Source organism: Mus caroli, chromosome 1, assembly GCF_900094665.2.
Source record: "Mus caroli chromosome 1, CAROLI_EIJ_v1.1, whole genome shotgun sequence".
Classification (NCBI taxonomy): Eukaryota; Metazoa; Chordata; class Mammalia; order Rodentia; family Muridae; genus Mus; species Mus caroli.
The window spans coordinates 151,463,798-151,491,409 of NC_034570.1; the positions used below are offsets into that span (position 1 = coordinate 151,463,798).

The following is a 27,612-nucleotide window of genomic DNA, read 5'->3' on the forward strand; positions in this document are numbered from 1 at the left end:
ATATAAATATAAAAGAACAAAATTTTTACGTATTCTCAATACGTAATACGTATTACGTATTACGTATTCTCAAATACGTAATACGTAATACGTATTACGTATTGATTCTCAAAATACTCAATATTATTAGTATGTTTGATGCATAAAATGCATTTAAATAGTAAAAAAAAATAAGAAAAAAATAAAACACTGTAATTCAAAAAAAAGAAATGTAAATGAGTTTGATGAATATTTTCTGAAGAGCCCCAGTGGCATGTGATCATCTGCTGTTACCGTCTGTTTGCAGAAAGAGATTTTGCAGTTTGCAGGAAGTGCATCTAGTTGGTATATTTTCACTTCCTTAAACAACACCCATTATCACTTGCCAGCTGATTATTCCTAGTCTTTGTTTTGTATTTTCAACATGTAGACTAACGCAGGGAGAGCTTCCTCTCTGGTCATGTCTAAGGTTCTAAATATCTCTTGTGTTAGCATTATCTATTTCTTTTTATTTTTATTTTGAGTCATTTGTTTGTTTTTTATTTTGTTTGTTTGTTTGTTTGTTTGTTTGTTTTTTCCGAGGGTTTCTCTGTGTTGCCCTGGCTGTCCTGGAACTCACTTTGTAGACCAGGCTGGCCTTGAACTCGGAAATCCACCTGCCTCTGCCTCTCAAGTGCTGGGATTAAAGGCATGTGCCACCACTGCCCAGCTTATTTTTTATTTTATGTGCATGAGTGTTTTGCCTTTACGCATGCCTGATGTCTGCAGAGGCTATAAAAGGACATCAGATCCCCTGGGACTGGAGTTAAACAGGTGATTGTGAGCCACCATGTGGACACTGGGAACTGAACCCAGGTCCTCTGCAAGAGTAACAAGTATTCTTAACTCCTGAGCCATCTCTCCAGCCTCTACTCTTTAAAAAAAAAATATTTCTCTAGGTCAATGAAATGACTCAGCAGGTGAGGACACTTGCCACCAAGCCTGACAGCCTGGGATCTCTCCCTAGAACATGACCTGTTATAAGGAAGACATTGTCCTTCCCGTTTCATGTGTAGATGGTGTTGGAATGAAGATGGTCTCCATATACTCATATATTTGAGTGCTTAGCCTCTAGTTGGAAAATATTTGCAATGCAATGGATTAGGAGGTTTGGGCTTATGAGAAGAGATGTGTATGCCAGGCCTACTGTCTGTCTGTCTGCCTGCTGCCTTTGGGTCGGGATGTAAAGTTCTGGGCTACTTTTCTAGCATCACGCCTGCTGCTTTTCCACCATGATGATGATGGACCAATCTGCCAAAATAGGAAGCAAGCCTCAGTTCAATGCTTTCTTCTGTAAGGCAGCGTCTTGATTATAGTGTCTTCACAACACTAGAACAGTAGCTAAGACAGTGGGCCACTGTATACATAAATAGAGCTGTGTGGTGATCCAGGAAAGACCCTCAGCCTCAGGCTATGACCTTCGCCTGCACTCACACATGTCCACAGGCAGAAGAAGAAAGAAACAATGAAACTTTTACATTGTTGAGGAACAATGAAAAAGTTCAGTAAGGAAATTAGATAAATGTAAGGGAAGGAACACAAAGTAAAGAGCTATGCTTAAAAAGGGGGGGGGCAATAAAGTCAGGTCAAACTCCTACTAATATAGAGAAAATGGAATAAAGATGAAATATGGGTGACCAAAAAGAAAGAAAATATTTTTTCATTACTCAGTAATGAAAGAAATAAACAAAATACAAACAAACAAAATGAAACAAATAAGTAAAAATAAATAAACAAAATTACACGAATGAGGGGGAAAAACGACAAGAAAATGAAAATAAAACACCAAAAAAAAAAAAAACCTCCATAAGAACGTTAAATTTTCATTAAAATAAAAAATGCTGTTAAATGTCTAGCAGAAAGAAAAATAATTACCAAGGCCAGTTTCGTCTACAGAGTGAGTTCCAGGACAACCAGAGGGCCTACACAGAGAAACCCTGTCTTCAAAAACCAAAAAGAAAGAAAGAGTAAAGAAAGGAAAGAGAAAAGGAATTACAATACAGGTACACAGTGTAATCCGAGTTAGAGCAGTTTTTCTCTGGATCCTGTAAAATCAGAGTGGTCCAGATGTGTAGGGTGGGGTCATTTGTTCCGTCTGATCTGAAGCTCGAGTCTTGCCTTGGGTTATGCTGATGCTGAGCCTGTTCTGAGCAAGGGTTGGACTTCAGAGTTGCTTTCACCTTAGAGTCTACTTCCCTCTGCTGACAACACATAGGGCTGCAGTCCCTGTGCCAGGCAGATTCTCATACCTTCCTGAAACACACACATACGGGGAGAAGGCAGAAATGAAGGAAGGAAGGGAGGAAAAGAGGAAGGAAAAAGGGAAGAAAGGAAGGGAGGGAGGAGGGAGGGAGGAAATAAACCTAGTAAGCAAGCCTGCATCTGTAGACATCAACTAGCCATTAGACCTTCAGACTTTTTTGGTCTCTGCAGCTGTCAGCCTCATGGCACACAGGTCTCTGTAGAAATGATCTACTAGCTGACTCCAGGCTCAGAGCTAGCAAATTTGTCATACTCCACATTTATTCTCAGGTGATGAGTTCAGCTCCTCAACACCAAGAGGAGGGATACCCCTTCCCTGTAGACAGTACTGCCTGAGGCAAGCCTTCTGCCACTACACCTTGAAGTGTCTCTGTTTGACCTCCCTTGACCTCCATGATTGCCTCCCGCCCTGGCCCTGGTGCTTGTTGATTTCAGCCTCTCTGACACTGACTGCTCCCTCTTCTCAGGCCAGTAGTTAAATTTGGTTTACTTTTTAGTTCATGGTCCTGGAGGTAAGGCCATAGGGATCACATTTTGGGAAACCTTTATCACTAGCACAGTCCATACATACATACATACGTACATACATACAAATACAAGACATCACAAAATTAAGACAGGTAAGCCTGTGCATCTCCCTGCCTCTACTGATCTCTTTCCCACTTCTTATAAAGTTATCATGAGGGCTCTGCTCTAGGTGACAACCTAATTCTAAACACTTCCTAAAGGGCCCTGCTTCTAAACACCGAAGTCATGGCTCTTCCTTCCTTCCTTCCTTCCTTCCTTCCTTCCTTCCTTTAGAACACAGTCTATTATTCTTTCCTAAATTTCTGGAGAGTTTTCAGGCCAGCCAGCCTGGAGTGTGCAGTAGCAGACAAAGGAGACAAGGTAGAAGGAAGAAACCAACTCCATAAAGTTGTCCTCTGGCATCCACATGTGTGCCATGGCACATGCATGCCATCCTACAGACAGACAGATAGACAGACAGACAGATGGAAAAACTCCTCAGACACTCTGGCCACTTGTTATACTGTCAATATTGGAAAGAAAAAGTTATTTCTATGACTAAAACTGAAAAAGAGTTTTGGAGAATTTCTTTGTTAAGCAAAAGCACGAGGTGACTTTGAGTAAATCGCAGAGAGTGAGGTAGGAAATAACTAGATATCCATCTCATGTACATCGGCAGAGCCATTCATAAGGAAGCTAACAACAGCCATTTTGAAAACTGATAATGCCTGCAGTATGAAAGATTGGTGACCTGTCAATGGCTCATAAGAGGAAGTGGAAAAACATATCATGAGATTTATATATTTGAAATCTGTACTATTGAGTGTCAGGGGCTGGGGAGTTCTTGGCCCAAGAAGATGGTAGGCCATTGCATGTCTCTCTTTCTGGTGCACTTCTAATCACATAAATGCACTTTTCTGAAATGGATTCTTCCTGAGTAGGCCACTTGAAAAGATTGAAAGTCTTTTTCCAGAAAGTACTATAGGAATCCAGAGGAATGTGACTTAGAGAATATTAATGTAGTGTTTGTAGTCACTATCTGCTCTGACATTCCTAACACAGATATTTCCGATAGCCCAAGTACAGTAAAAGAATGTTGGGAAAGTCCATCACTAGAAACAGTTGAAGCTCTCAGAGTCTGTCCTAATAAAAAGATAAATCTATATCATTTAAGGCAAGTTATGATTACAGTGCTATGAATCGTATTTCAAGCAACTGCAAAGATGGAAAGGATTAGTGCTAAGCAGATCAAAATTCAGTAGACTGTTCCGGCCACGGTGGCACATGCCTACGATGCCAGCCCTTGGGAGACTGTGGTAGGAAGATTCTAAGTGTAAGCCCAATCTGGGCTGTATCACAAAACCCTGCCTCTACCCCTCTGAATAATAATAATAATGAAAAAACAAGTTGTTTAGTCAGGGTTTCTATTCCTGGACAAAACATCATGACCAAGAAGCAAGTTGGGGAGGAAAGGGTTTATTCAGCTTACACTTCCATACTGCTGTTCATCACCAAGGAAGTCAGGACTGGAACTCAAGCAGGTCAGGAAGCAGGAGCTGATGCAGAGGCCATGGAGGGATGTTCTTTANATCACTAATTGAGAAAATGCCTTGCAGCTGGATCTTGTGGAGGCATTTCCCCAACTGAAGCTCCTTTCTCTGTGATAACTCCAGCCTGTGTCAAGTTGACAAAAAACTCCACAGCCAGTCCCACAGTTCCCAGAGAAAGCTCCATTCCCAGGAGCTCTAACATGCCCAGGATCCCAGGATCATAGGACCATAGGATCACAGGATCTGAGGAGCTTTGTCACACAATGATCTCAGGGGTCCAGAGGCAGCTTGACTCTGACCCAGGATCTCAGGATCCCAGGATCCCAGAATCACAGAATCACAGAGACAGCTGAACTCTGAGGAGCTCTGACACAACCAGGTTCACAGGAAGGACAGGCTGTAGTCAGATATAGCGAGGGCAGGTAGGACTAGAGATAATCAGATGGCAGGAGGCAAACATAAGAACATAAGCAACAGATACCAAGATTACTTGGCATCATCTGAACCCAATTCTCCCACCATCACAAATCCTGGATACACCATCACACCGGAAAAGCAAGATTCAGATCTAAAATCACTTCTGATGATGGTGATACAGAACTTTAAGAAGGACATAAATAACTCCCGTAAAGAAATACAGAAGCCGGGCAGTGGTGGTGCACATCTTTAATCCCAGCACTCGAGAGGCAGAGACAGGTGGATTTCTGAGTTTGAGGCAAGCCTGGTCTACAGAGTGAGTTCCAGGACAGCCAGGGCTACACAAAAAACCCTGTCTTGAAAAACCAAAAAACCAAAAACCAAAAAACCAAAAACAAAACAAAACAAAAAAAGAAAGAAAGAAAGAAAGAAAGAAAGAAAGAAAGAAAGAAAGAAAGAAAGAAAGAAAAAGATCTGATGGGCTGGAGAGATGGCTCAGCAGTTAAGAGCACTGACTGCTCTTCCAGAGATCCTGAGTTCAAGTCCCAGCAACCACATGGTGGCTCACAACCATCTGTAATGGAATCTGATGCCCTCTTCTGGTGTGTCTGAAGACTACTCTTATAAATAAAATAAAATAAATCTTCTTAAAAAATGATCTCGTGTAATAAAATGTTCCTGATGTAAATAAATAACACAGAACCAAGAAAATCCACTCTTCTGGGCTCAGCAGCTTGGAATGTGTACTGCTTGCATCTCTCCCAGGTGACCTGAGTTCAGTCCTCAGCACCCATGTCCACATCCACAAGATCCAGCACCCTGTTCTGGGTGCTGATAAGCAAGGATGCAACACACAAATACACAAAAATAGCAGAATAATTTAAAAAAGAAAATCAAGTCTTGTAATTCACATCTTCAACACCCAGTGAAGAAGCTCAAGAAGTGAAAGATGATGATGGGAAAAATGAGTAAGACAAACAGCAGAGACAGAAAACGTATAGAAGAGGTGGGCCAGAATCAGAGCACTAACCCAAATAGACCAAACACTCATGGTTCCAGAGTCCAACAGGAAAAATGAAATACTGGATGGAAATTTTCAAATTGAAGGATGTGAATTTCCATATTGGAATGGCTCATATAGAACGCAGAGCAATCGATAAAAATAGACTCATACAAAGTCATGTCATGAAATTTCAGAAACCCGAGGACAGTGGAAATTTTTATAAGCTTCAGAGGTTAAAATAGGAGGTGTAACACAGATCACAAATTAGAATATTTCTACACTTCTGCAATAGGCAGAGTCCTAAGGTGGCTTAACAAATTCTTCATCCCCTATAGAAACACTCTGAATGTGTTATATTTCATTGCAGTGACTGTTATATTGTTACAGCACAGTTGACTTTAGGAGGTTTGTTGCTGTTGTTTGTCTGTTTTAACTCCACTTCCAGGGGATCTGATGCCTTCTTCTGGCCTAAACAGTTTTTCTTTGTATAGCCCTGACTGTCCTGGAACTTGCTATATAGACCAGGCAATCTTTGAACTCAGAGATACACCTGTTTCTGCCTTCCCAGAGCCGAGATTAAAGATGTGTGCCACCCTACCTGGGTCGCTGTTGACTTTTAAATAGGATTGGCCTCACCAAGCTTAGGAAGTTCTTGGAAGCCAGGCATAGTGGAATTCATTGTAATCTGGGCACTTTGGAGGTAGAGCTAGAAGCACCGGGAGTCCAAAGTCATCCTTGTTGTGTTTTATAAAAAGAAAGTGAAGCCAGGGATATGTTTGGTGAAGGCATGGTATGGTTTGGGGGAAGGGGGTGCCTCTGTGGGCCCATGATGAGGCATCTTTTCTCCCTGAGGTACCAGATTTAAGACTGAGGTATAGTACAGAATTGAGTTTATTTAGAGCATGGGGAGGGGAGTTGAGGGAGTAGAGACAGAGAAAGGCAGAGAGAGAAAGAGAGAGAGAGAGAGAAGAAGAAGAAGAAGAAGAAGAAGAAGAAGGAGGAGGAGGAGGAGGAGGAGGAGGAGGAGGAGGAGGAGGATAGAGGCCAGCCATGAGGGGGGAGGGGAATGAGGAGAGAGAGAGGAGGGGAATGAGGAGAGAGAGAGGAGAGGGTAAGGAGCAGGAGTAAGAAGGGGGGGGAGGATGAGCAGCCCCTTTTATAGTGAGTCAGACACACCTGGCTGTTGCCAGGTAACTGTGGGGCGGAGCCTAGACAAAATGCCAACAATCCTCATCTACAAAGTGAGTCAAGGCCAGCCTGGGCTGCATAAGACCTTATCTTAGAAGAAAAGGGGTAGGGGGACTAACCCAACCAAGAATACCTACAATTACAAGATAAAGATAATATGGAATAAAATAGGCAAACCCTATAATGTTCAATCCATTCATTATCTCCTGGTTCTCCTCTTCAGTCTAGATATCAGTTTCACTTCTACCACTGAATGGCTCACTTTATCCTCACAGATAGCTAGGAAAAAGAAAGAAAGAACCAGTATTCCAGCTTATGCATTTCTTAAAGATTTGTATGAGTGTTTTGTCTGCACGTATGTCTGTGTACTACTTGAACACCTGGTTCCCATGGAGGCCAGGACAAGGCATCAGATCCCCTGGAACTGGAGTTACAAAAGGTTGTAAGGCACCATGTGGATGGTAGAAATTGAATCAGAGTCCTCTGGAAGACTGCCCAGCACTCTTAACCTCAGAGACATCTTGAGCTGCCCATTCATATCCTTGTTTGGAACACGATCTCACTATGTGCTAAGGCTAGCCTGAAACTCTGAATATAGACCAGGCTGGCCTGGAACTCAAAGAAATCTGCCTGCTTCTGCCTCCGGAGGCCTGGAATTAAAGGTGTACATTTCCACCCCCAGCTATTATTGTGATATTTTAAACACTCAGAAACATGAGAAATAAGGGAAGGTTCTAGAAACTCCCATTGAGGGAAAAATGAGTCACACTTAAAAAAAATAAAACAGAAAATGTCACCAAGATTATATTAGCAATATTAGATGCCAAAATAGAGTGAAGCAACAATGCTTTGGAAAAATCTGAGGGGGGAAATATCTTTCAAATCCAAAGATAAAGACGTTATCTTGTATTCAAGGACTCAAGAAAGTTGTTTTACGTCTACCGTTCTCTAGATTTTCTTAAGGGTATGCTCTAACAAGAAAGGGACACAAACAAGAGGGAGGACTCGAAGTAAAGGGACAGGATTAATGCAGCACTGAAAAGGCCAGGAGAGCCAGCTGCAGCCAAAGAAACACAGCAGTGGTTCCATGTGCATCTCCATGGAAACAGGAAATCAGGTGGAGCTGGGGATTTCGACTGACCCTGAGCAGTGACCCCGTGTGATGATCTGAATGTGTCCCCCAGACTCAGGTTGAGTCTACTCTTGTGGTGGTTTGAATAGGAATGGGCCCTACTCATGTTTGTGAATGCTTGGTCTGTAGGGAGTAGCACTGTTATGCTGGAGTTGGTATGGTCTTGTTGGAGGAAGTGTGTTACTATGGAGGAGGAGCATTGAGGTCTTAAGTGCTCAAGCTATGCCCAATACGAAACACATTGAGTCTCCTCCTGGCTGCCTATGGATCAAGATGTAGAACTCTCTGTTCCTCCAAGCTCCATATCTGTCTGCACACTGCCAGGCTTCCCACCATAATGATAACAGAATAAACTTCTGACGCTGTAAGCCAGATCCAATAAAATGCTTTCCTTTATAAGAGTTGCTATGGCCCAGCCAAACATTGGACAGAGGTCAGAAACTCTTGTGGAAGAGATGGGGAAGGTTTGAAGGCCCTGGAAGGGATGGGAACCCCACAGGAGGACCAACAGAGTCAACTAACCAGAGACTGAACCACCAACCAAAAACCCACTCATGGACCAGCACTTATGCAGCAGATGTGCATGCAGCTCAGTCTCCATGTGGATTCCCCAACAGCTGGAGCAGAGGCTTTCCCTAAAGCTATAGCCTGACAGTGTAGCCCTTCCCCAATAGGGCTGCCTTGTCTAGCCTCAGTGGGAAAGGATGTACCTAATGAAGTAGTGACTTGATACCCAGAGGGATCCCCACCCTCTCAGAAGAGAGGGGACCAGGAGGAGAGCAGCATTTGAGATGTAAATAAATAAATAAATACAATTTTTTTAAAAAAGAAAGAGTTGCCATGGTTGTGATGTCTCTTCACAGCGATGGAAACCCTAACTAGACAACTCTCAAATGCAATGTTAAGTATTAAGTGGGGTGCCTTTAGGGAGTGGTTAGGTCGTGATGACACCTTCCTTGTAAACAGAACCATCACCCAAAGAGCCTAATACAGCGGTGTCACTGTCATCTGAACACTCAGGAGGCCGAGACAAAGGGATGTTTGTGATTTCCAAGCCTGTGTCCCGGACAAACATGGAACACAGAGTAGAAAAAAAACAACAAAAACAAAAACTGTCTCTCGGGAAAGAGAAAGTAGCTTCACAGAACTGAGCCATTCTTGCCTCCTCCTTCAGCTGTGTGAGGAGACAGCATGAATGGCTTTCACCAGATGATCGACATCAGTGACCTGATCTTAGATTTCCCAGTCTCCAAGGTGGGAAAATAACCTTCCATTGTTTACAGCTCCTCAGCCTGGGATACTTTGTCAGAACCCCACAAATACTCTAAGAACTTAAAAAAAAAATCAAGAGTTGGGGGGGGAAGAACTATAAGCTATAGAATAATCTGAAATGCTGTAGGGGTTTGATGCATATATAATCTAATCGGATGAGAGGTTTAACTAAAAGTTATTTTACAACAATGTGTCACATAGCCGTGAGCTATATGCTGAGAGGTCCATCAGGCCATGTCACTGTGTGAGCATTGTCTTTGGTGTACATACACAAACCTGGGCTATGTCACATATGCATGAGTTGGCTCAAGGTCTATATGATGAATAAAACAGCATGAGATTAAGTCAAATGCAAAAAAAATTTTTTTAATTAAAAAAAATCACTCTAACAACATATTTTTTAGAAACCATTCTCAGGAATAGAAACTACACAAAATGGTAGTCGATTCTTTATTAAGAAAGAATGTGAGAGAGGTCCCAAGAGGAGAGCCTAACCCTACAACTACCGTTTTTTGTAAACCAATATGCGTCTAACGGCATTCTAAACACTTACCTTAATGCTTACAAATGAATGTAGCTCTTGCTCCTCGTCAAAGGAACCTCATTTTGCAATAGATGGAGGCTATTACAGAGAACCACCATTGGTCAAATGCAGAAACTATCTGTTAGCTTGCTTTCTATGGCTGTGATCAATGCCATGGCCAAAAGCAACTTGGGAAGACAGAGCTTTATTCCCTCTTACAGCTTGTAGTCTATCGTAGAAGGAAGTCAGAGCAGGCACTCAAGGTAGGAATACAGAGTCAGAAACTGATGCAGAGGCCACGGAGGAAGCTGTTTACTGGCTCTCTCTCCATGGCTTGCTCACTGGGCTACATTTATTTATTTATTTATGTATTTATTTATTTATTTATTTATTTATTTATTTATTTATTTTTCATTCTTCCTTCCTTCCTCCCTCCCTCCCTTCCTTCCTTTATTCTTTTTTATGTTTGTGGGTGTTTTGCCTGCATATATGTCTGTGCACCATGTTTGTGTAAGGCCCAAGTAGATGCAATAAGAGTGTATGGATTCCCTGGACCTGGAATTATAGGTGGCTGTGAGCCAAGGGGTGCACGCTGAGAATGGAACCCCGGTGCTCTGGAAGAGCAACCAGCACTCTTAATCACTGAGTCATCTGTCCAGCTCCTCAGCTACATCCATTACATAACCCAGGGCCACCTGTGCAGGGGTGACACTCCCCACAGTGGGTTTGGCCCACCCATATCAGTATCAACTATTAATCAAGAATATACCTACAAAGCCTAGCTTAGTGACACACACTTCTAATCCCAGCACTTGGGAGGCAGAGGCAGGTGGATCTCTAGGTTTGAGGCCAGCCTGGTCTACAGAGCAAGTTCCAAGGCAGCAAGGACTACATAGAAAATCCCTGCCTAGAAAAAAAAATAAACAAAAATAATTTTAAGAAAAGAATATGCCCCCACAGACTTGCCTCTAAGCCAGTCTGGTGGAGGCATTTTCTTGACTGAGTCTGCTCTTCCCAGATGACTCTCGTTTGTGTCAAGTTGACAAAATAAACAAATAAATAACTAGCACGACATCCAACTCCAACTGAAAGAACCGCAACACAGCCCATACACCCAAGACTCTGAGAAGAGAGTGTAGAAAGATCGCAAGATCCAGAAAAGCAGAATGTCTGCTGTGAGATAGTAGTGTCTTCTGTATATGACAGGAAAGCTGCACCAGGAACTCTCAACCATATGGTTGCCTGAGCAAGACAAGCAAAATGACAGTACCACTTGACATGCCAGTATGGGCAAGGGAAATTCTACGTAGTCCTTCCCCTGGGTAAAGAACTCCGGGTGGCAGAATAGCTAAGATCAAAAATTCAGGTGACAGCAGATGCTGGCAAGGATGTGGAGAAAGAGGAACACTTCTTCATTGTTGGTGGGATTGCAATGGAGTACTACTCAGCTATTAAAAAGAATGAATTTATGAAATTCCTAGGCAAATGGTTGGACCTGGAGGGCATCATCCTGAGTGAGGTAACACAATCACAAAAGAACTCAAATGATATGTACTCACTGATAAGTGGATATTAGCCCAGAAACTTAGTATACCTGAGATATAAGATACAATTTGCTAAACACATGAAACTGAAGAAGAACAAAGACCAAAGTGTGGACACTTTGCCCCTTCTTAGAATTGGAAACAATCACCCATGGAAGGAGTTACAGAGACACAGTTTGGAGCTGAGACAAAAGGATGGACCATCTAGAGACTGCCATATCCAGGGATCCATCCCATAATTAGCCTCCAAACAATGACACCATTGCATACACTAGCAAGTGTTTGCTGTTGTGGACGTTGTACATCGTGGTGCGGAGCCTAGTGCGCACCACGATGTACAACGTCCACAAGCAGAAAAAAAAAAAAAAGAACTCCGGGTGGGCAATGCCTGCTGAGAAGGGGAAGATCGGTCTCCTATAGGGATGAGCTGCCACGTAGACTTCCTATCCCAAGTGGCCAACTCTGGACACACGTGCACATGAGCCAAGCCAAATGCATTTAGTAGGTTCCATATAAATGTGCCTATAGACACATACATATAACAATAATATTAAACAGGGGATCATAAACTGGGGGACATGGGTGGAGGGGGAGTGAAGGGAGAGGAATAAAATGGATGTGGTGCTCATGTATGAAGTTATCAAAAATTAAATTGAAAAAGGAGAAAAAGGCAGCAAACAAAATCCTACTTCTGGAACCTGAGCACTTTATCTTTAGGAATGATAAGAATGACTCAGCCAATAAGACTCAAGTTCCAAAGCACCGTGCTGGAACCAAACGGCATAAGCAGAGGGGGTTAGAGAATGAAGGCATTCATTCTCTTCTGACCTAGCATGGTGACGGGGATCAAGGTTAAATTGTACTTTATTATGCAAATATGGACATTTTCAATTATTAATGAATGATCTATGCATTAATTAGGTCATGTTACGCTAAATAGTTGAGATTTTCATCGGGTAAGGGAGACTTGATTCCTTAGCTTTAGTGGTAACTTTTATGAAGTTCTCACCCCTCCCCAGTGTTAACCACTTTGTCCTTTTTAACAGCAGCTTTTTTTTTTTTTTTTTTTTTTTTTTTGATACTGCCCTAGTAGATCTTCTTTAGTTTGTAAAACAAAGAAGAAACTTGGGAATTAGATACTTTAGCTGTGAATTACCTTTAACTTCTCCAAACCTCAGAGTCCTTACCATTTACATAGGGATATTAATATTTATCATATAATATTGTTATAAAAAAAAGCTAAATAAAAGACAAGCATGACAGGTAAAAGCCTAGTAAAATATCTGACACCTGATTTAACAAATGGCAAATAATAAAGTAATCTTACCATTCAGTGCTTGGACCTTTTGCCTCAGTGTATGGCACATGGTTTTGTCTTACTATAGACAGCGGGTTGGTGGTGGTGCACGCCTTTAATCCCAGCACTTGGAAGGCAGAGGCAGGCTGATCTCGAGTTCGAGACCAGCCTGGTCAACAGAGTGAGTTCCAGGGCTACACAAAGAACCCTGTCTTGAAACAAACAAACAAATTATGGAATGTATATGGACATTTATTTGTTATATAAACTCAATTTCAGTAAATTAAGTTTTGGCTTTCAAGATTCCCACTTGAGGCTGTGTATGATGACACGTGCCTCTAATTCTAGCATTCAGGATGTTAAGCTGTTGACAAAGCAAGGATTTGGAAACTTCTGTAAACTGCTCACTTCTTATCCATTATGCTTGACTAAGGGGCCAAGGAGGTAATTGCTATATTTAAAGAATGGTATTCAGGGTTTTATGATATTCTCCTATATATTTTAATGTATTTAAATTTTTCCATATTAGAAAGCTAGAATGAAGATGAGCTCCTCCGAACAGAAAAAAGGTATCAACTCCATTTCATGACGAAAGCACTAGTTGGTATATAGTCTTGATTCTTCAATAACTCAAGAAGTAACAGCCTATTTTCCTGTAAATATTTTTCTTTATAAATTCTTTTTTTGGGGCTAGAAAGATGGCTCAGTGGTTACGAGTGTACACTGCTCTTGCAGAAGACCTAAGTTCAGTCCCCTGAACCCACATCAGATGGCTCACAAATGCCTGGAAGTCCAACTCCAGAGAGGCCAACACTCTCTTCTGGCCTCTGAGGGTACCTATGTTCATTAGCATGTATGACACAGACACACATTTACTTAAAAATAAATCTTTTACAAGATAAAATAGATTATATTATTAGTCTTTTGTTTGTTTTTGTCATTGTTTTTGGTTGTCCTAGTTCTTGCTGTATAGGTCAGGCTGGCCTCAAACTCACGGAGATCTGCTCTCTGTCCCTCAAGTTATGGAATTAAAGACATGCACCACCACCTGGGGCTTGATTGTTTGTTTGGTTTTGTTTTAAAATGTCTTTCGAACTACGTGTTTGTCTGTACCACATGTGTCTATGCCTGGAGATGCCCAAAGGGACACCCGGTCCTGGGGCTGCAGCTCTGGGAAGCTTTGAGCCACCTGATTGGAGTGCTAGAAACTGAAATTCAGGTTGTTAGGAAAAGCAAGACGTAAATGTTTTTAACCACAGAGCTATCTCTCCTGTCTTCCATTAACATTGGATTTGTTTGTTCGTTTTTGTTTTGTTTTGTTTTGTTTTTAAAGAGAGTAGCCTTAAAACAATATGATTTTCCCCCTCTCTTCAACTAAGTTGGCCTTGGCCTGCACCTCCACCTACACCCAAATGAGAGACACCCCAGGGAACTGTGTGCCAGAAGCCAGTGCGGGTGAGTCAGGCCACAGCACTTCTCTGTGTGGTCTTCAGTTAAGACTTTCTTTGTTTCTAAAGAGCTTGTCTTGGGGATGAAGATAAGATGGAAAGGGTAGACATGAACAGCCTCAACACTTCTTGGTTTTATTTGTGGTATTTGTTGCCAACGCCCAGTTGTTGTTGTTGGAACCTTCAGAGATTATTATTTAGATATTTCCTTACTTAAACCCTATTGGTTTTCTTTCTTTCATTCCTTCCTTTGTTCCTTCGCTCTTACTCCTTACCATGTAGCCCAGGCTAGCCCAGAACTCAAAATTCTCTCACCTCAGGCTCTCACCACACCCAGACTTTTTTTTTTAATTTTAAATGAAAAAAAAAAAAATAATGCCTCCTTCCTTGCCCTAAAGTATTTGACTAGGCTGCTTACACAGTGAGTTGGGCCAAGCCTATTCCTCCCCATAAAAGCTATGTTTTGCTGGTCTTTTGGGTGATTCATATACTGTGTATGCATACAAATTATAGTTCAGAAGGTTGTTGTAAGAATTAATTAATGTTTGCTGCATGCTTTATGATCTTCAGATGAAAGGCACAAGATGAAATGCAGAGTGTCTACATAGAATAATAACACTGGGACACATTATAAAGAATGAGGGGAATCTTTCTGAACAAAAGATTATACTGAGTATTAAGTACATTGTCTTTCTTATTGTTTAAAATTGAATGCAACAGTATTTGAAAGAACACCATGAAACTTCAGAGGTTTGTCAGCTGAATATAGAATTGATAAAGAAGGTATTATAGACTTTAACTTTTGTAAAGTAAGTATGAAAAAAAAAAAGACAGAAGAAAAGAAATTAAATGGGGGTGTGCGCATGCCTGATGGTGAAAGAAGACAGCTTCCAAGCACTAATGAAGATCCTTCACCCAGAGTCAGGGCACGCACCTCCAATCCCAGCCCTTGGGGAATGGAGAAGGGGGATCAACAGCTTCCTTGGCTACAGAGTGAATTCAAAGACAGCTTGAGCTATTTGAGACCTTGTCTCAAAAAAAAGAAAACTGAACAAAACCAAAGCTGACTCTTGTCATTGAGATAAACATTTATAGGCTGTCTGGAACAAATTTATTAGAATCCTTATTCCTCATAGTTTTACAAGTATGTGAGAAAAGGTTTTATTTTTTTCTTTCATTTTTCCTTTTTTGTTTTTCTTTTTTTTTCCTTCTTTTTTCTTCTTCTTTTTTCTTCTTCTTTTTTCTTTTCTTTTTTTTTTTCTTTCTTCTTCTTCACTTGTGACTCCAGACAGGATCCAAAGAGGAGGTGTAGTTTTCCTCTCTGGGTTTAATGGAGAGTTCCTTTACCCTTCTGTGTTAGCCTCTTAAAGTACCGCGACAACCTTAAAAGGGTGGAGAAAAGAGCAGAGAAAAGGTTTTAAAGAAATGAGAGAGCTGGGCAGTGGTGGCACACGCCTTCAATCCCAGCACTCGGGAGGCAGAGGCAGGCGAATTTCTGAGTTCGAGGTCAGCCTGGTCTACAGAGTGAGTTCCAGGACGGCCAAGGAAAAAGAAAAAAGAAATAAGAGGAAGAGAAGAGGAAGGAAAACTGAATAAATACAAATTTCAGTGAACTTAGGAGAAATTTCTTGGCTTTGTTGTTGTTTGGTTGGTTTAGTTTTTCAAGACAGGGTTTCTTTGTGTAGCCCTAGCTGTTCTGGAACTGACTATGTAGACCAGACTAGCCTCCAACTCAGAGAGATGCCCCTCCCTCCACCTCCCAAGTGCTGAGATTAAAGATGTGCGCTACCACCATTCAGAGAGAAACCAGTTGTTGTTGTTGTTTTTAATCCATCCTTTTTAAAGATTAATTTTTAATTTTAATTTTTGTATATATGTATGTATCCCCGTGTGTGGTATGTGTGCACACCATGTGGGGGAGGGTGTACATTCCTTAAAGCTAGAGTCACAGGCAGCTATGAGTCACCCAGTTTAGATAATAGGAACAGAACTTGGGTTCTCCACAAGACAGCAAATGGAACAATCTTAGCTGCTTGCTGAGCCATCGCTCCAGTCCCAAACTCCTCTAATGATCAGACGTTCTAAGGATCTGTCTGTTCTGTCCATCCACTCCCATCTGCCTCCATTGGGTCCCTCAGCATCTCAGATCTGGATTACTACAGCAGTTCCATGCCTACTTGACCGAACTAATTTTAAGCCTGCATTCTCAGCTAATCATGTCTAAATCCCTTTCTGCCTTAGAAGGCCTGTTGCTAGCAAGCCCATTCCAGCAATCCTTCAGTGAGCATGTAGTCACTGACATTGTTCTCCTGGGAAGAATGTCCTCCTTCATAACTTTGATATCATCGGGGTGTCCCATATTTCTCCTTCACTCGTCTAAATTTAACTCATTTCTAAGGTTTCCTGTCAGTCTTCAGCTTTCCATGATTAGTCTAGCTCTCTGTGATCTTTCTGTTCTGTTCTAGTTGGCTTCTGGACACCTAGGGTTTGTACCATTGGCTATCCTGTTTGTTCTATGTGGTGAGGCTGTAACTTCTTGTATGCAGAGACTACCCTTTATGCACATGGTAGTGTGCCCTGCAGTTTAATAACTTACAGACCAGTATCATCGTGGTTAAGGTCTTTATTTTCAAAAACTGGACAAAAATTTTGACGAATATTGGGCCATGTCCATTTTAGTTTCTGACTCCTGAAGACAGACTTTAGACCTGAGAATGCAAGCCACTGACTGGGCTTTCTGGAACAGAAGGAATATTTTATTCATCATGCCTGATACCTAAGGGAAATATTACCCCTAAATTCTCTATTTCTTTTGCCAGTTCTACTCTCATGAATAAACTTCCAAGCAGACAAATGATGGGAGGCAGATGCAGGACAATCTCTGAGCTGGAGGCAGCCTGGTCTACAGAGCAAGTTTCAGGACAGCCAGAGCAACACAGAGAAGTGCTGCTTCAGATAAATGAATGAATGAATGAATGAATGAATGAATGAATGAATGAATAAATAAATAAATACATCCTGGGCTTTTTGGATAGATAGATAGATAGATAGATAGATAGATAGATAGATAGATAGATAGATAGACAAATAAATCCCAAGTTTTCCAATTTCCCTGGCAAAAAGATTGAGTCCCAGATAGGGAGAAAGTATTTTTCAGATTAGAAAAATATGCTTTTGTGAGATTATAGCTCTGTGAATCTTGTCAGAGTAGACTTCCTTCAAAATATACATCATTTCTGGTTAATTGAGAAAATCAAGTTTATAAATCTCCAAAGCAGAGGAGCAGTCACCAAAGCAATGGTGACCGTGCCAAGAGGTTGCCAGAGCAACCAGTGTTTACAACTTCCTTCCCACAGCAGCAACCACCTCCACCAAAACAGAGAGCAAGCAAGCAAACCTGCCCAACAGTTCTGCTTGTCAAAGCATCTGTCCTGGCGTGGGCTACTCCAGATAGGCCACAGGCTTTAAGAGCCAGGCAGCCTCACAGACTGTGACTCACTGATCCCCGTGATTTATTAAGTCATGGTGTTAGTCAGGTTTCTGTCACCAAAGCAAGTGTCAGAGATAAGCAACTTAGGAAGCGAAAAAAATTGCTTCTGGATCCATTTGTAGAGATTTCAGTTCATGACTGGTTGGTCCTACTGTTTTGAGGGCCTGTGGCAAGGCAGTCACATATGGCTAGAATGCACACCAAATCAGAAGTATTCATGTCATCACATGAAAGGGAAAAAGGGGGAGAAAGGGAAGGGGACTCCACTCTAACAGTTCCTTTCCAGGGCATTCTAAAGGTGACCTGAAGGCTTTCGACCCTTACGTTTGCACAAGATCTCATTAGTACCTTCCGAAAGCATGGGCCTCTGGGGGTGCTATTAAGATATAAACTTTAGCAACCACACTGAGCCAGTAATCAAACCTTCTGTATCTGTTTCTCATGTGAAACGGAAGCCTAAGGAGCTAGTATACATAAAGTAACTGATTCATACCAGTTGTGTAAAAAGCAAGCTCCAAAAAAGATTACGATAATAAAACTACCTCAATCCTAGCCTATGGGATAGCGTTGTTGAACTTGTTAAAATTTGGTAAAGATTTGTTACTCAACAATTTGACCATAAATGTGTGTTCCCGTGAACTAAAAGTAATTTCTTAAAAGAAAGAGGTCTCTGGGCTTTCTTTCTGAGTAATTAAAGACAACTAGAGAAGGTTAGAGTGATGTCCTTCAGCTAGTCTTGCAAGGGGATGCTTAGGCAGGTGTAATGCAATTATGAAGACCACAGGATGAATGCCACAAACCCCAGAGAAGAGAGAAGCACCCAGAGGTGCCCACTGAACCTTCAGAAATACGTCACAACATCCTTATGAACTTCTCAGCTCTACATTTTAAAGGAGAGTTTCTGAATCTTTATAAAATTATTTATTTTACAATTGACCTCTTCCTCCCATCCCCAAGGCAGGGTTTCTTTGTGTAGCCCTGGCTGTCCTGGAACTCACTCACTCTGTATACCAGGCTAGCCAAGAATTCAGAGATACACTTGATTTTACCTCCCAAGTGCTGAGATTAAAGGCATGCATCACCACTGCCTCTTCCCCACCCCTGGCCGTGAACTCTTGATTAATACCCAAGAATGCTTTTGGTGAACACTCCCCTAAGGTAGTGAGTTGAAATAAATCATGTCTAATGCATTCTCTGGGTGATTTGGAACACCGATAGGTGTTTGTCAAATGCACTCTCACCGACATCTTCTGAATATACAAAATCAAATTGATCTATTGGTTTAGTTTCAAAATCTCCATTAAGTGTGCTATTTGCTTATTTATTATTTATTTACTTATTTACTTACTTATTTTTACATATCCAGCAACATTAGGTGTTTTTGCTCCTATACTTCAGCCACCAGGAGAGTCCAGATTCTGAATGTTATTACCAATACTTGCTTACTAGTTCTGCCACTTTTTTTTTTAACTCACGACCTCTAGGAGAGTAACAGCCTATTTCCTCCACCTCCTGGCTTTTTTTTTTTTGGGGGGGGGGTTCGAGACAGGGTTTCTCTGTGTAGCCCTGGCTGTCCTGGAACTCACTTTGTAGACCAGGCTGGCCTCAAACTCAGAAATCTGCCTGCCTCTGCCTCCAGAGTGCTGGGATTAAAGGAGTGCACCACCCCACGTCCAGCTTGACCTCCTGGCTTTTAATCTGATGATAATAATGGTGCTGACTAAGTTTTGTCAACTTGACACAAGCCAGAGGCACCTGGCAGGCAAGAGGAAACCTCCCAGTTGAAGACTGGCTCTCATCAACTTGGCCTGTGGCCTAGTTGTAGGAGACCTTTTGTTTGCTTGTTCTAAAGAACATTTGAAAAAAACCTACTTTATATGCATGGGTGTTTTGTCTGCATGTATGTCTAACCATATGAATGTGCAGTGCCTATGGAAGCCAGAAGGGAATATTGGATATCCTGGAACTAGGGTTACAAATGGTTGTAGGCTGCCATTTGGATGTTGCTAATAAATCCTGGGTCTTCTGGAAGAAAGACCTATCTTGTTAGCCTCTGAGCCAACTCTCTAACGCCTAGAGATTGTTTTGATAGATGATTTGATGTGGGAAGGCCCAGCCCACTGTGGGTGGCACAATCCCTAGACAAGTGGGCCCGAGCTATAAAAGAAAGCTAGATGTTGCCGACCAGGATGAGGCCTGGAGGTGGCTCTTGCCCGTAGGCACTCAGGAAGTTCCACATCTCCCAGCTGTTCCATCCATTTCCGTGCACAGGAGGAGGTGGACAGTTCTGAGCCAGGATTAATGCAGCTCTCAGATCTCGTCTGAGAAGTTTCTTTGTGCAGCAAATGTTGTTCATGTTGAAACTTACAACTAGTCAAAGAGCAGAGGATTAGTGAGTGTGGAGTACCCAGCCACAAATCGGTATCATGGCCCCTCCCCAAGGCTCAGGGACCGTCTGGAGAAGGATGTAAAAGCCACAGTTTAAGAAAGGCTCAGAGCATTCCTCCATTGTTGGTGGGATTGCAAGCTTGTACAACCACTCTGGAAATCAGTCTGGCAGTTCCTCAGAAAATTGGACATAGTACTACCGGAGGATCCTGCAATACCTCTCCTGGGCATATATCCAGAAGATGTTCCAACCGGTAAGAAGGACACATGCTCCACTATGTTCATAGCAGCCTTATTTATAATAGTCAGAAGCTGGAAAGAACCCAGATGCCCGTCAACAGAGGAATGGATACAGAAATTATGGTACATTTACACAATGGAGTACTACTCAGCTATTAAAAGGAATGAATTTATGAAATTCCTAGCCAAATAGATGGACCTGGAGGGCATCATCCTGAGTGAGGTAACCCAATCACAAAAGAACTCACATGATATGTACTCACTGATAAATGGATATTAGCCCAGTAACCTGCTTGTGGACGTTGTACATCGTGGTGCGCACTAGGCTCCGCACCACGATGTACAACGTCCACAAGCAGCACAGTCAGCTAGTGGATGGATCACAGGGCCCCCAATGGAGGAGCTAGAGAAAGCAACCAAGGAGCTAAAGGGATCTGCAACCCTATAGGTGCAACAACAATATGAACTACCCAGTACCCCCAGAGCTCGTGTCTCTAGCTGCATATGTATCAGAAGATGGTCTAGTCGGACATCAGTGGAAAGAGAGGCCCATTGGTCATGCAAACTTTATCTGCCTCAGTACAGGGGAACGCCAGGGCCAAGAAGTGGGAGTGGGTGGGGGAACTGGTTGGGGACTTTTGGGATAGCATTGAAAATGTAAATGAAGTAAATACCTAATTAAAAAAAAAAAAAAACAGATGCTCAGAGCAAAACTGTCTCCCACCTCCACCAAGTCACAGCTAAAGTCGCCTGATTATGACCAGCACAAAGTGCGAAGGAGTTTATAAGCTGCCATCCAGAAGGAAGAAACTATGGATAGTTTATGGCTTCTGGAGACTGGGAAGTCAAAGTTTTGGGGTTTGCTTGTTTGTTTGTTTTTTAAGACGATAGCACCTGGTAAGTCAACCACACTGCAGTGGATAGCCCAATACCAAGAAGTATATATGGGCAGAACACATTGGAGTAGAAGAGTTATGGAGTAGTTGTTAGCATTCTGTCTAAGCTCCACCCCACAGTTACCTGGCAACAGTCAGGTATGCTCTGCCCCACAGTTACCTGGCAACAGCCAGATAGGCCTGAGCCACTATAAAAGGGGCTGCTTGCTCCCCTTGCTCTCTCTTGCTTTCTCTTCCTCCCTCTCTCCCCATTCCCTTCCCTCCTCTCTCTCCACATGCTCATGGCAGGCCTCTACCCCTCCACCCCCCCCCCCCCCCCCCGTTTCTCTACCTCTACTACCCTCTTAACTTTCCTCTCGTGCCTTTAATAAACTATTCTGTACTATACCATCATGTGACTGGTTCCTCAGCGGGAAGGGATGCCTCAGCATGAGCCCACCGTGGCACCTCCTTCCCCCATACCTCATCACACCTCCATAGAATATATCCCCGCTTTATCTTTTTATAAACACACCAGTAACAACAACAATAATAATAGATGAAGCTGGAGTTAAGATAGGGAGGTAAGGTGGGTCTGAGAAAAGTTAAGAAGAAGAATTGAGGTAAATATGATCAAAATATATAAAATTCTCAAAGAATTAGTAAGCCTATGTTTCAAAAGAAAAGAAAAGCTATCTGAGTGAACCTGAGAGCAAGCCAGCATGATAGGTTCTGCTTCAGTTCCTGCCTAAGCTCCAGCTGTGACTTCCCTCAGTGACCCGACTGGGACCTAGAAGTGTGAGCCAAATAAGCCCTTTCCTCCCCGAGCTGCTTTTGGCCATAGAGTTTTACCACAGCCATAGAAAACCAAACTAAGACAATTATGTTCCCTATTTATACTGCTGTTGTGAAATTCAGATTGAGGGCTGGAGAACACTGGCTGCAACTAATTTCCAACTCCAGGGGGAGTTAAAATTGTCTTCTAGCCACTGGAGCCCCAAGGTATGCCTGGTATACATACACACATGCAGGCAAAAACTCATACATATAAAATAAAAACAAATAAATCTTTAAAAAATAAAAAAAATTAAAAAGAAATTTAAGAGCTTTAGTATATTGAGAACTATATGTGGCCAGGTAGTGATGGTGCACACCTTTAATCCCAGCACTTGGGAGACAGGGGCAGGCGGATTTCAAGGAATTCGAGGCCAGCCTCATCTACAGAACAAGTTCTGGGACAGCCAGGACTACACTGAGAAACTGTCTTGAAAAATAAACAAAAAAAGTACTATATGTGTGTCTTAGGGTTTCTATTCCTGGACAAAACATCATGACCAAGAAGCAAGTTGGGGAGGAAAGGGTTTATTCAGCTTACTCTTCCACATTGCTGTTCATCACCAAAGGAAGTCAGGACTGGAACTCAAACAGGTCAAGAAGCAGGAGCTGATGCCGAAGCCATGGAGGTATGTTCTTTACTGGCTTGCTTCCCCTGCCTTACTCAGCCTGCTCTCTTATAGAACCCAAGACTACCAGCCCAAAGATGGTACCACCCATAAGGGAACCTTCCCCCCCTTGATCACTAATTGAGAAAATGCCTTACAGCTGGATCTTGTGGAGGCATTTCCCCAACTGAACCTAAAGGAGTTTCAGTTAGTTCTGTGATAACTCCAGCCCGTGTCAAGTTGACACAAAACTAGCCAGTACAATGTGATACATAGTAACCACTCAATGAAGAGCGGTGCAAACAACAGTTGAGTAGACTTGTAATCTCAGCCATGTGGGATGCTGAGACCCGAGCCTTAAACAGTGCAATGATGCCTGAGCTACAGAACAGATTCAAGGCTGCTGTGGACAATTTAGTAAGACCCTGTCTCAAAACAAAAAGTGAGAAAAACAGGCTTCGGAGTGGGGATATAGTTCAGTAGTGAAGCAATTGCCTAACATGTACCAGGTTCTAGATTCAGTCCTTAATACCAAGAAAAAAAAAAACAGATTAGTTACTATTGATATTTCTATTATTGTCTTGTAGAACTTTCTAGAGATAAATTTTAATGCATTTTACATAAGTACAAAGTATGGGGAGTTCATGGTTTTTAAAAGACACTATCCCACATGACAAAAACCATAGATTTATCTGTTTTGGTCCATTTGCTTTTCTGGGGTCTTGGTGCAATTACTTTTAAGGTCCCCATTTCTCTAGCTATCCTGATGGACACAGGACACAGCTGAGGCCAATGACTTCCTTTCTTGCTTGCTGTGCTGAGGATGGAGTGGGAGAGGTGAATATAAGCTATAATCATTTAAGCCTGGGACTAACAGGCATATTAGTCCTCTCTATTTTATTATCAAAGAAAATGATGCCGTCAAATTCAGATAGAACAATATCCACCTCTAATCCAGACATTCACTCTTTCCTTTAACTAGTCACAACAAGGGAAAAAAAGGAAATCCACTTCTGGACTTCCCAATATAATTCCAATTTGAAATATGCTGTTTTACTGTTTCTAATAAACTATCATGTATATCATGTGCCGGGAAGGTGCTGTTGTAAGTACCTTCAGTGTTGTAACAACCCTAAAATGCTGATGTATTTATGACTTTTTTCATTGCTGTGAGCAAATATATCTAACAGGAAATAAAAATATTCAATTAAATTACTGAAGCGAGGAAGGGTTTATTTTGGTTTAGATTAAGAAGGGGTACAGCGCAACATGATGGGGAAGACACAGCAGCTGAGGCATGAGACAGCTGTGCACTGTGCGTCTACAGTCCAGAGCAAAGAGAGATGAAAGCTGGCGTTTGGATCTCTTCCTCCTTTTTTTTCAGTCTGGACCTTCAGCCCATTGGATGATGCTGGCGACATTCAGAGTGGGTCTTCCTTATTTAGTTAAATCTTCTTGGAAACACTTCAGTGGACGAACACCAAGATGTATTTCCATGGTGATTGGAAAACTAACCAAGTTGAAAATGAAGGCTGAGCATAACAGTAGCTAATACTATACTGTCCTTGTTTTGTAGATTAGAAAGAAGAAAACTGAGACTGTCATTTCTGCAAGATCACACAGGTGGAGACAGGATTTGAACAAGGTAGTCACAGTCCAAAGTCTGTTCTCTCTGTCCTTAGCCATCTGTCAAGTGATCATTGATTGCAGATGTTGGTAGAAATTACACTCTGCTAGGTCTGAAACTCAGAAAAAAATGGCTAACTGATGTAAGCATTAACATATCAAAGTGGGGGCTGGAGAGATGGCTCAGCGGTTAAGAGCACTGACTGCTCTTCCAGAGGTCCTGAGTTCAATTCCCAGCAACCACATGGTGGCTCACAACCATTTGTAATGGGATCTGATGCCTTCTTCTGGTTTCTGAAGACAGCTACAGTGTACTTATATACATAAAATAAATAAATAAGTCTTTTTAAAAAAATCAAAGTGGACTCTGGCTGCCAATCTCCCTAGGTCCCTAGGATTACAGGATCATCCTGGCTGGCATACCCCACTCCCTACCCTAAACTCTCCAGTCCAGAGAGCAGCCTGGGGGTGGGAGGCTTCTCTTCCCCAGCCTCTGATCTGATAACCTCAACCATCTTGGTCTTTTTTTTTAACCTCTTGGTCTCTGAATTCCAGGTCTCTTTGCTCTCATCTCTTCTCCTCTTCCTCTCCCCCATCACTGTCCTCTCATGGTCCTGTTTAGTCTGGACCTTTCCAGATGCCTCTGGCTGTTTTCACCCTTGTTTCTGCAATAAACCTCCTCAGCCCATACCTCGGAGAATGCTGACTTCCAGGTACCTAGGACTAGGGTATTAAAGCCCACACCCACAAGGCCACACCTACTCTAACAAGGCCACACCTCCCAACAGTGCCACTCCCTGGGCCAAGCATATACAAACCATCATGTGTACATTGGTTTCTTAGATAGTCTCCCAAATGTCACTCACTCTCCCTGTTATTTTTTGCATTCTCTGAGCACTTACCAACTGGGACCAAGCATTCAAATATATGAACCCACTGGAGGCCATTCTCATGCAAGCCACCACACCATCACAGTGGGGAAAGTATGAGAGTGACTTCAGGCAGTTCATGTAGCATGAACCAGGAAGCAAAATTCTAAGTGGGGATGATAGGTGAACTATCTTAAAAGCCTGACCCCAGGGGTGGGATGTGCTTCCACTAGTCAGCCTTCCACCTCCTCAGGGCTCCACAGCCTTCCAAACAGCATCACAAACAGAGGCCAAGAAGGCTTTGGGGACATTTTACATTTCATTCTTAATCTATGTCAAATATTATTTCCCCAAGAAAGGCTTTCCTGGCACTGGCCTAACAGACTTCATACACCTTCATCGAGTCTGTGTAAATATGAGCTTTGTCCAAGATTCTCTTCCTTTTTTATGATATAGTAATATTTCTTTGCTTCCTCTCTCTGTGTCCTGCTTTAGGATAAAAATTCCTGTGGCAAGGATGTTTTCTTCATCTCGGTATCCTCAACACTTAATAAATTTTTACCACAGAGTATTTTTCTGATTAATGTCTCTGGAACAGATTCAGTAGATACACGTGGCCCACTTGTAGGATGTCTAACTCATCTTGATCTTTCTTCTTCTCAAAACAGGAAAGTCATTATTATAAAAGGTGTCTAGAAATGTAAATTTCCCATGGTTTCAAAAGATACTTGACTACTCAGTAGTGAACATCTGATACTCAGTATATCTGAACGTCTATTTTCCTACTATGTAAACCACACGTGGTAGTATATGCTTCTATGCTCTTCCCCAGCCTCTCATGCTCATGGGAATTACAGACCAAAAGCAGAACATCTGGACTGTAGTTCTGTCAGAGCAACAGGAAGACACAGCCTAGCACTACCCCAGGTAACCTGAGGAGTGTTCTCCCCTTAGGGGGTCTTAATTCAGGTAAAACCAGAGCCTTGACCACCTTGAAGAAAATAAACTCAGGATGAGTTGGGGTGAAGCAAATCTAACAAATTAATTAAGTAGAGATGTTTCAGGTGGGTGTAAATTTGGGCATTTAAAGAATGATGTGCACGTAGGTATCTTTACAAAAGATATACACACATACACCCTTAGGTATCTCCACAGTGGATATACATACACACATGTGCACATAAACACACACAGGAGCACACACGTTTTTGTGACTTTCTATGTACATTGCTTAATTGCTCAATGGATGACATTTACAACAAGGCTTAAAAATTAAGAACTTGGGGGAAGAGGAAAGAAAAAAAATTTTAATTAAAAAGAAAAAAAAAAAAGAAAAAGAAAAGCCAAGGGTGGTTTACATAAAGAGTTCCAGGACACACAGGGCTACATGGAGAGACTCTGTCTCAAAGAACCTAAATAAATAATTAAATATTCAGCAATGTTTTACAATTAAGCTTTAAAATACGAACAGTGTGTGATGTGGGGAGTGCATTGGTACACTTGGTTTTTATCTCAAGGATTTCCTTTTGTAAATGAAACTATAAAATCTTATGTATGAGGCAAGTTGTTTAGGTTTAGGTGAGGGGAGAGAAATGCTAATCTTTTGACTCAAGGCCACACACATTCTGGCCCTTTGAGTGGTTAAGAGCACTGACTGCTCTTTTGAAGGTCCTGAGTTCAAATCCCAGCAATCACATGGCGGTTCACAACCATCCGTGATGAGATTTGATGCCCTCTTCTGGAGTGTCCGAAGACAGCTAGAGTGTACAAATAAATAACTCTTTAAAAAAAATGTTTTTAAAAAAAGAAAGAAAAGAAAGTATGTTGAATTGCTTTATGCCCTGGTGTGAGATGTCTTCTGGAAGACAGCGTTATCTCTGTAGGCAACTTCAGTGTTGCCGCGTGTGGGGCAGTGTCTGACTTTCAGCATATCCCACAATGGGGGCTTTTATAGCCCCACAGTCCTGTACTTTCCCACCTTCCTATCTTGCCTTAGTCTTAGTCTGGACACTTAGTCAGTGACTTTGTGAAAGTTACTTAGCTACATGGAAATTTTCACAAAGAAAAGAAAAAAGCTTTAGCCATGGGAAAACAGGAAATGGTCACTGGATCTTGCTAGAGAATCCTGAGCACTGGGGCTGGAAAGGTTAAGAACACTGGCTGCTCTTCCAGGGGATCCAGGTTCAATTCCCAGCACCTTATTGGCAGCTCACAGCCCTCGGTAACTGCAGTTCCAGGGCATTTGATGTCCTCTTCTGGCCTCCATAGACACCAGACATATATGTGGTACTCACACATGCAGGCAGTCAAAAGCCCTATACACATAAAATAACAAAATAAAATAGTTTAAATAAGCAAATAAACGGGCTGGAGAGATGGTTCAGTGGTTAAGAGTTAAGACTGTTCCTACAGCCGGGCGTGGTGTCGCATGCCTTTAATCCCAGCACTTGGGAGGCAGAGGCAGGCAGATTTCTGAGTTTGAGGCCAGCCTGGTCTACAAAGTGAGTTCCAGGACAGCCAG

At 42.1% G+C, this 27,612-nt stretch overlaps 1 non-coding gene across 1 annotated transcript; it reads right to left on the reverse strand.

Annotated features, from left to right (window-relative positions):
- Window positions 1-15,435: 15,435 nt before the first annotated feature.
- LOC115032518 lies at window positions 15,436-15,556 on the reverse strand. The gene has a single exon (XR_003838174.1). It is a non-coding gene; the product is annotated as a small nucleolar RNA SNORA26 (small nucleolar RNA).
- Window positions 15,557-27,612: the final 12,056 nt, after the last annotated feature.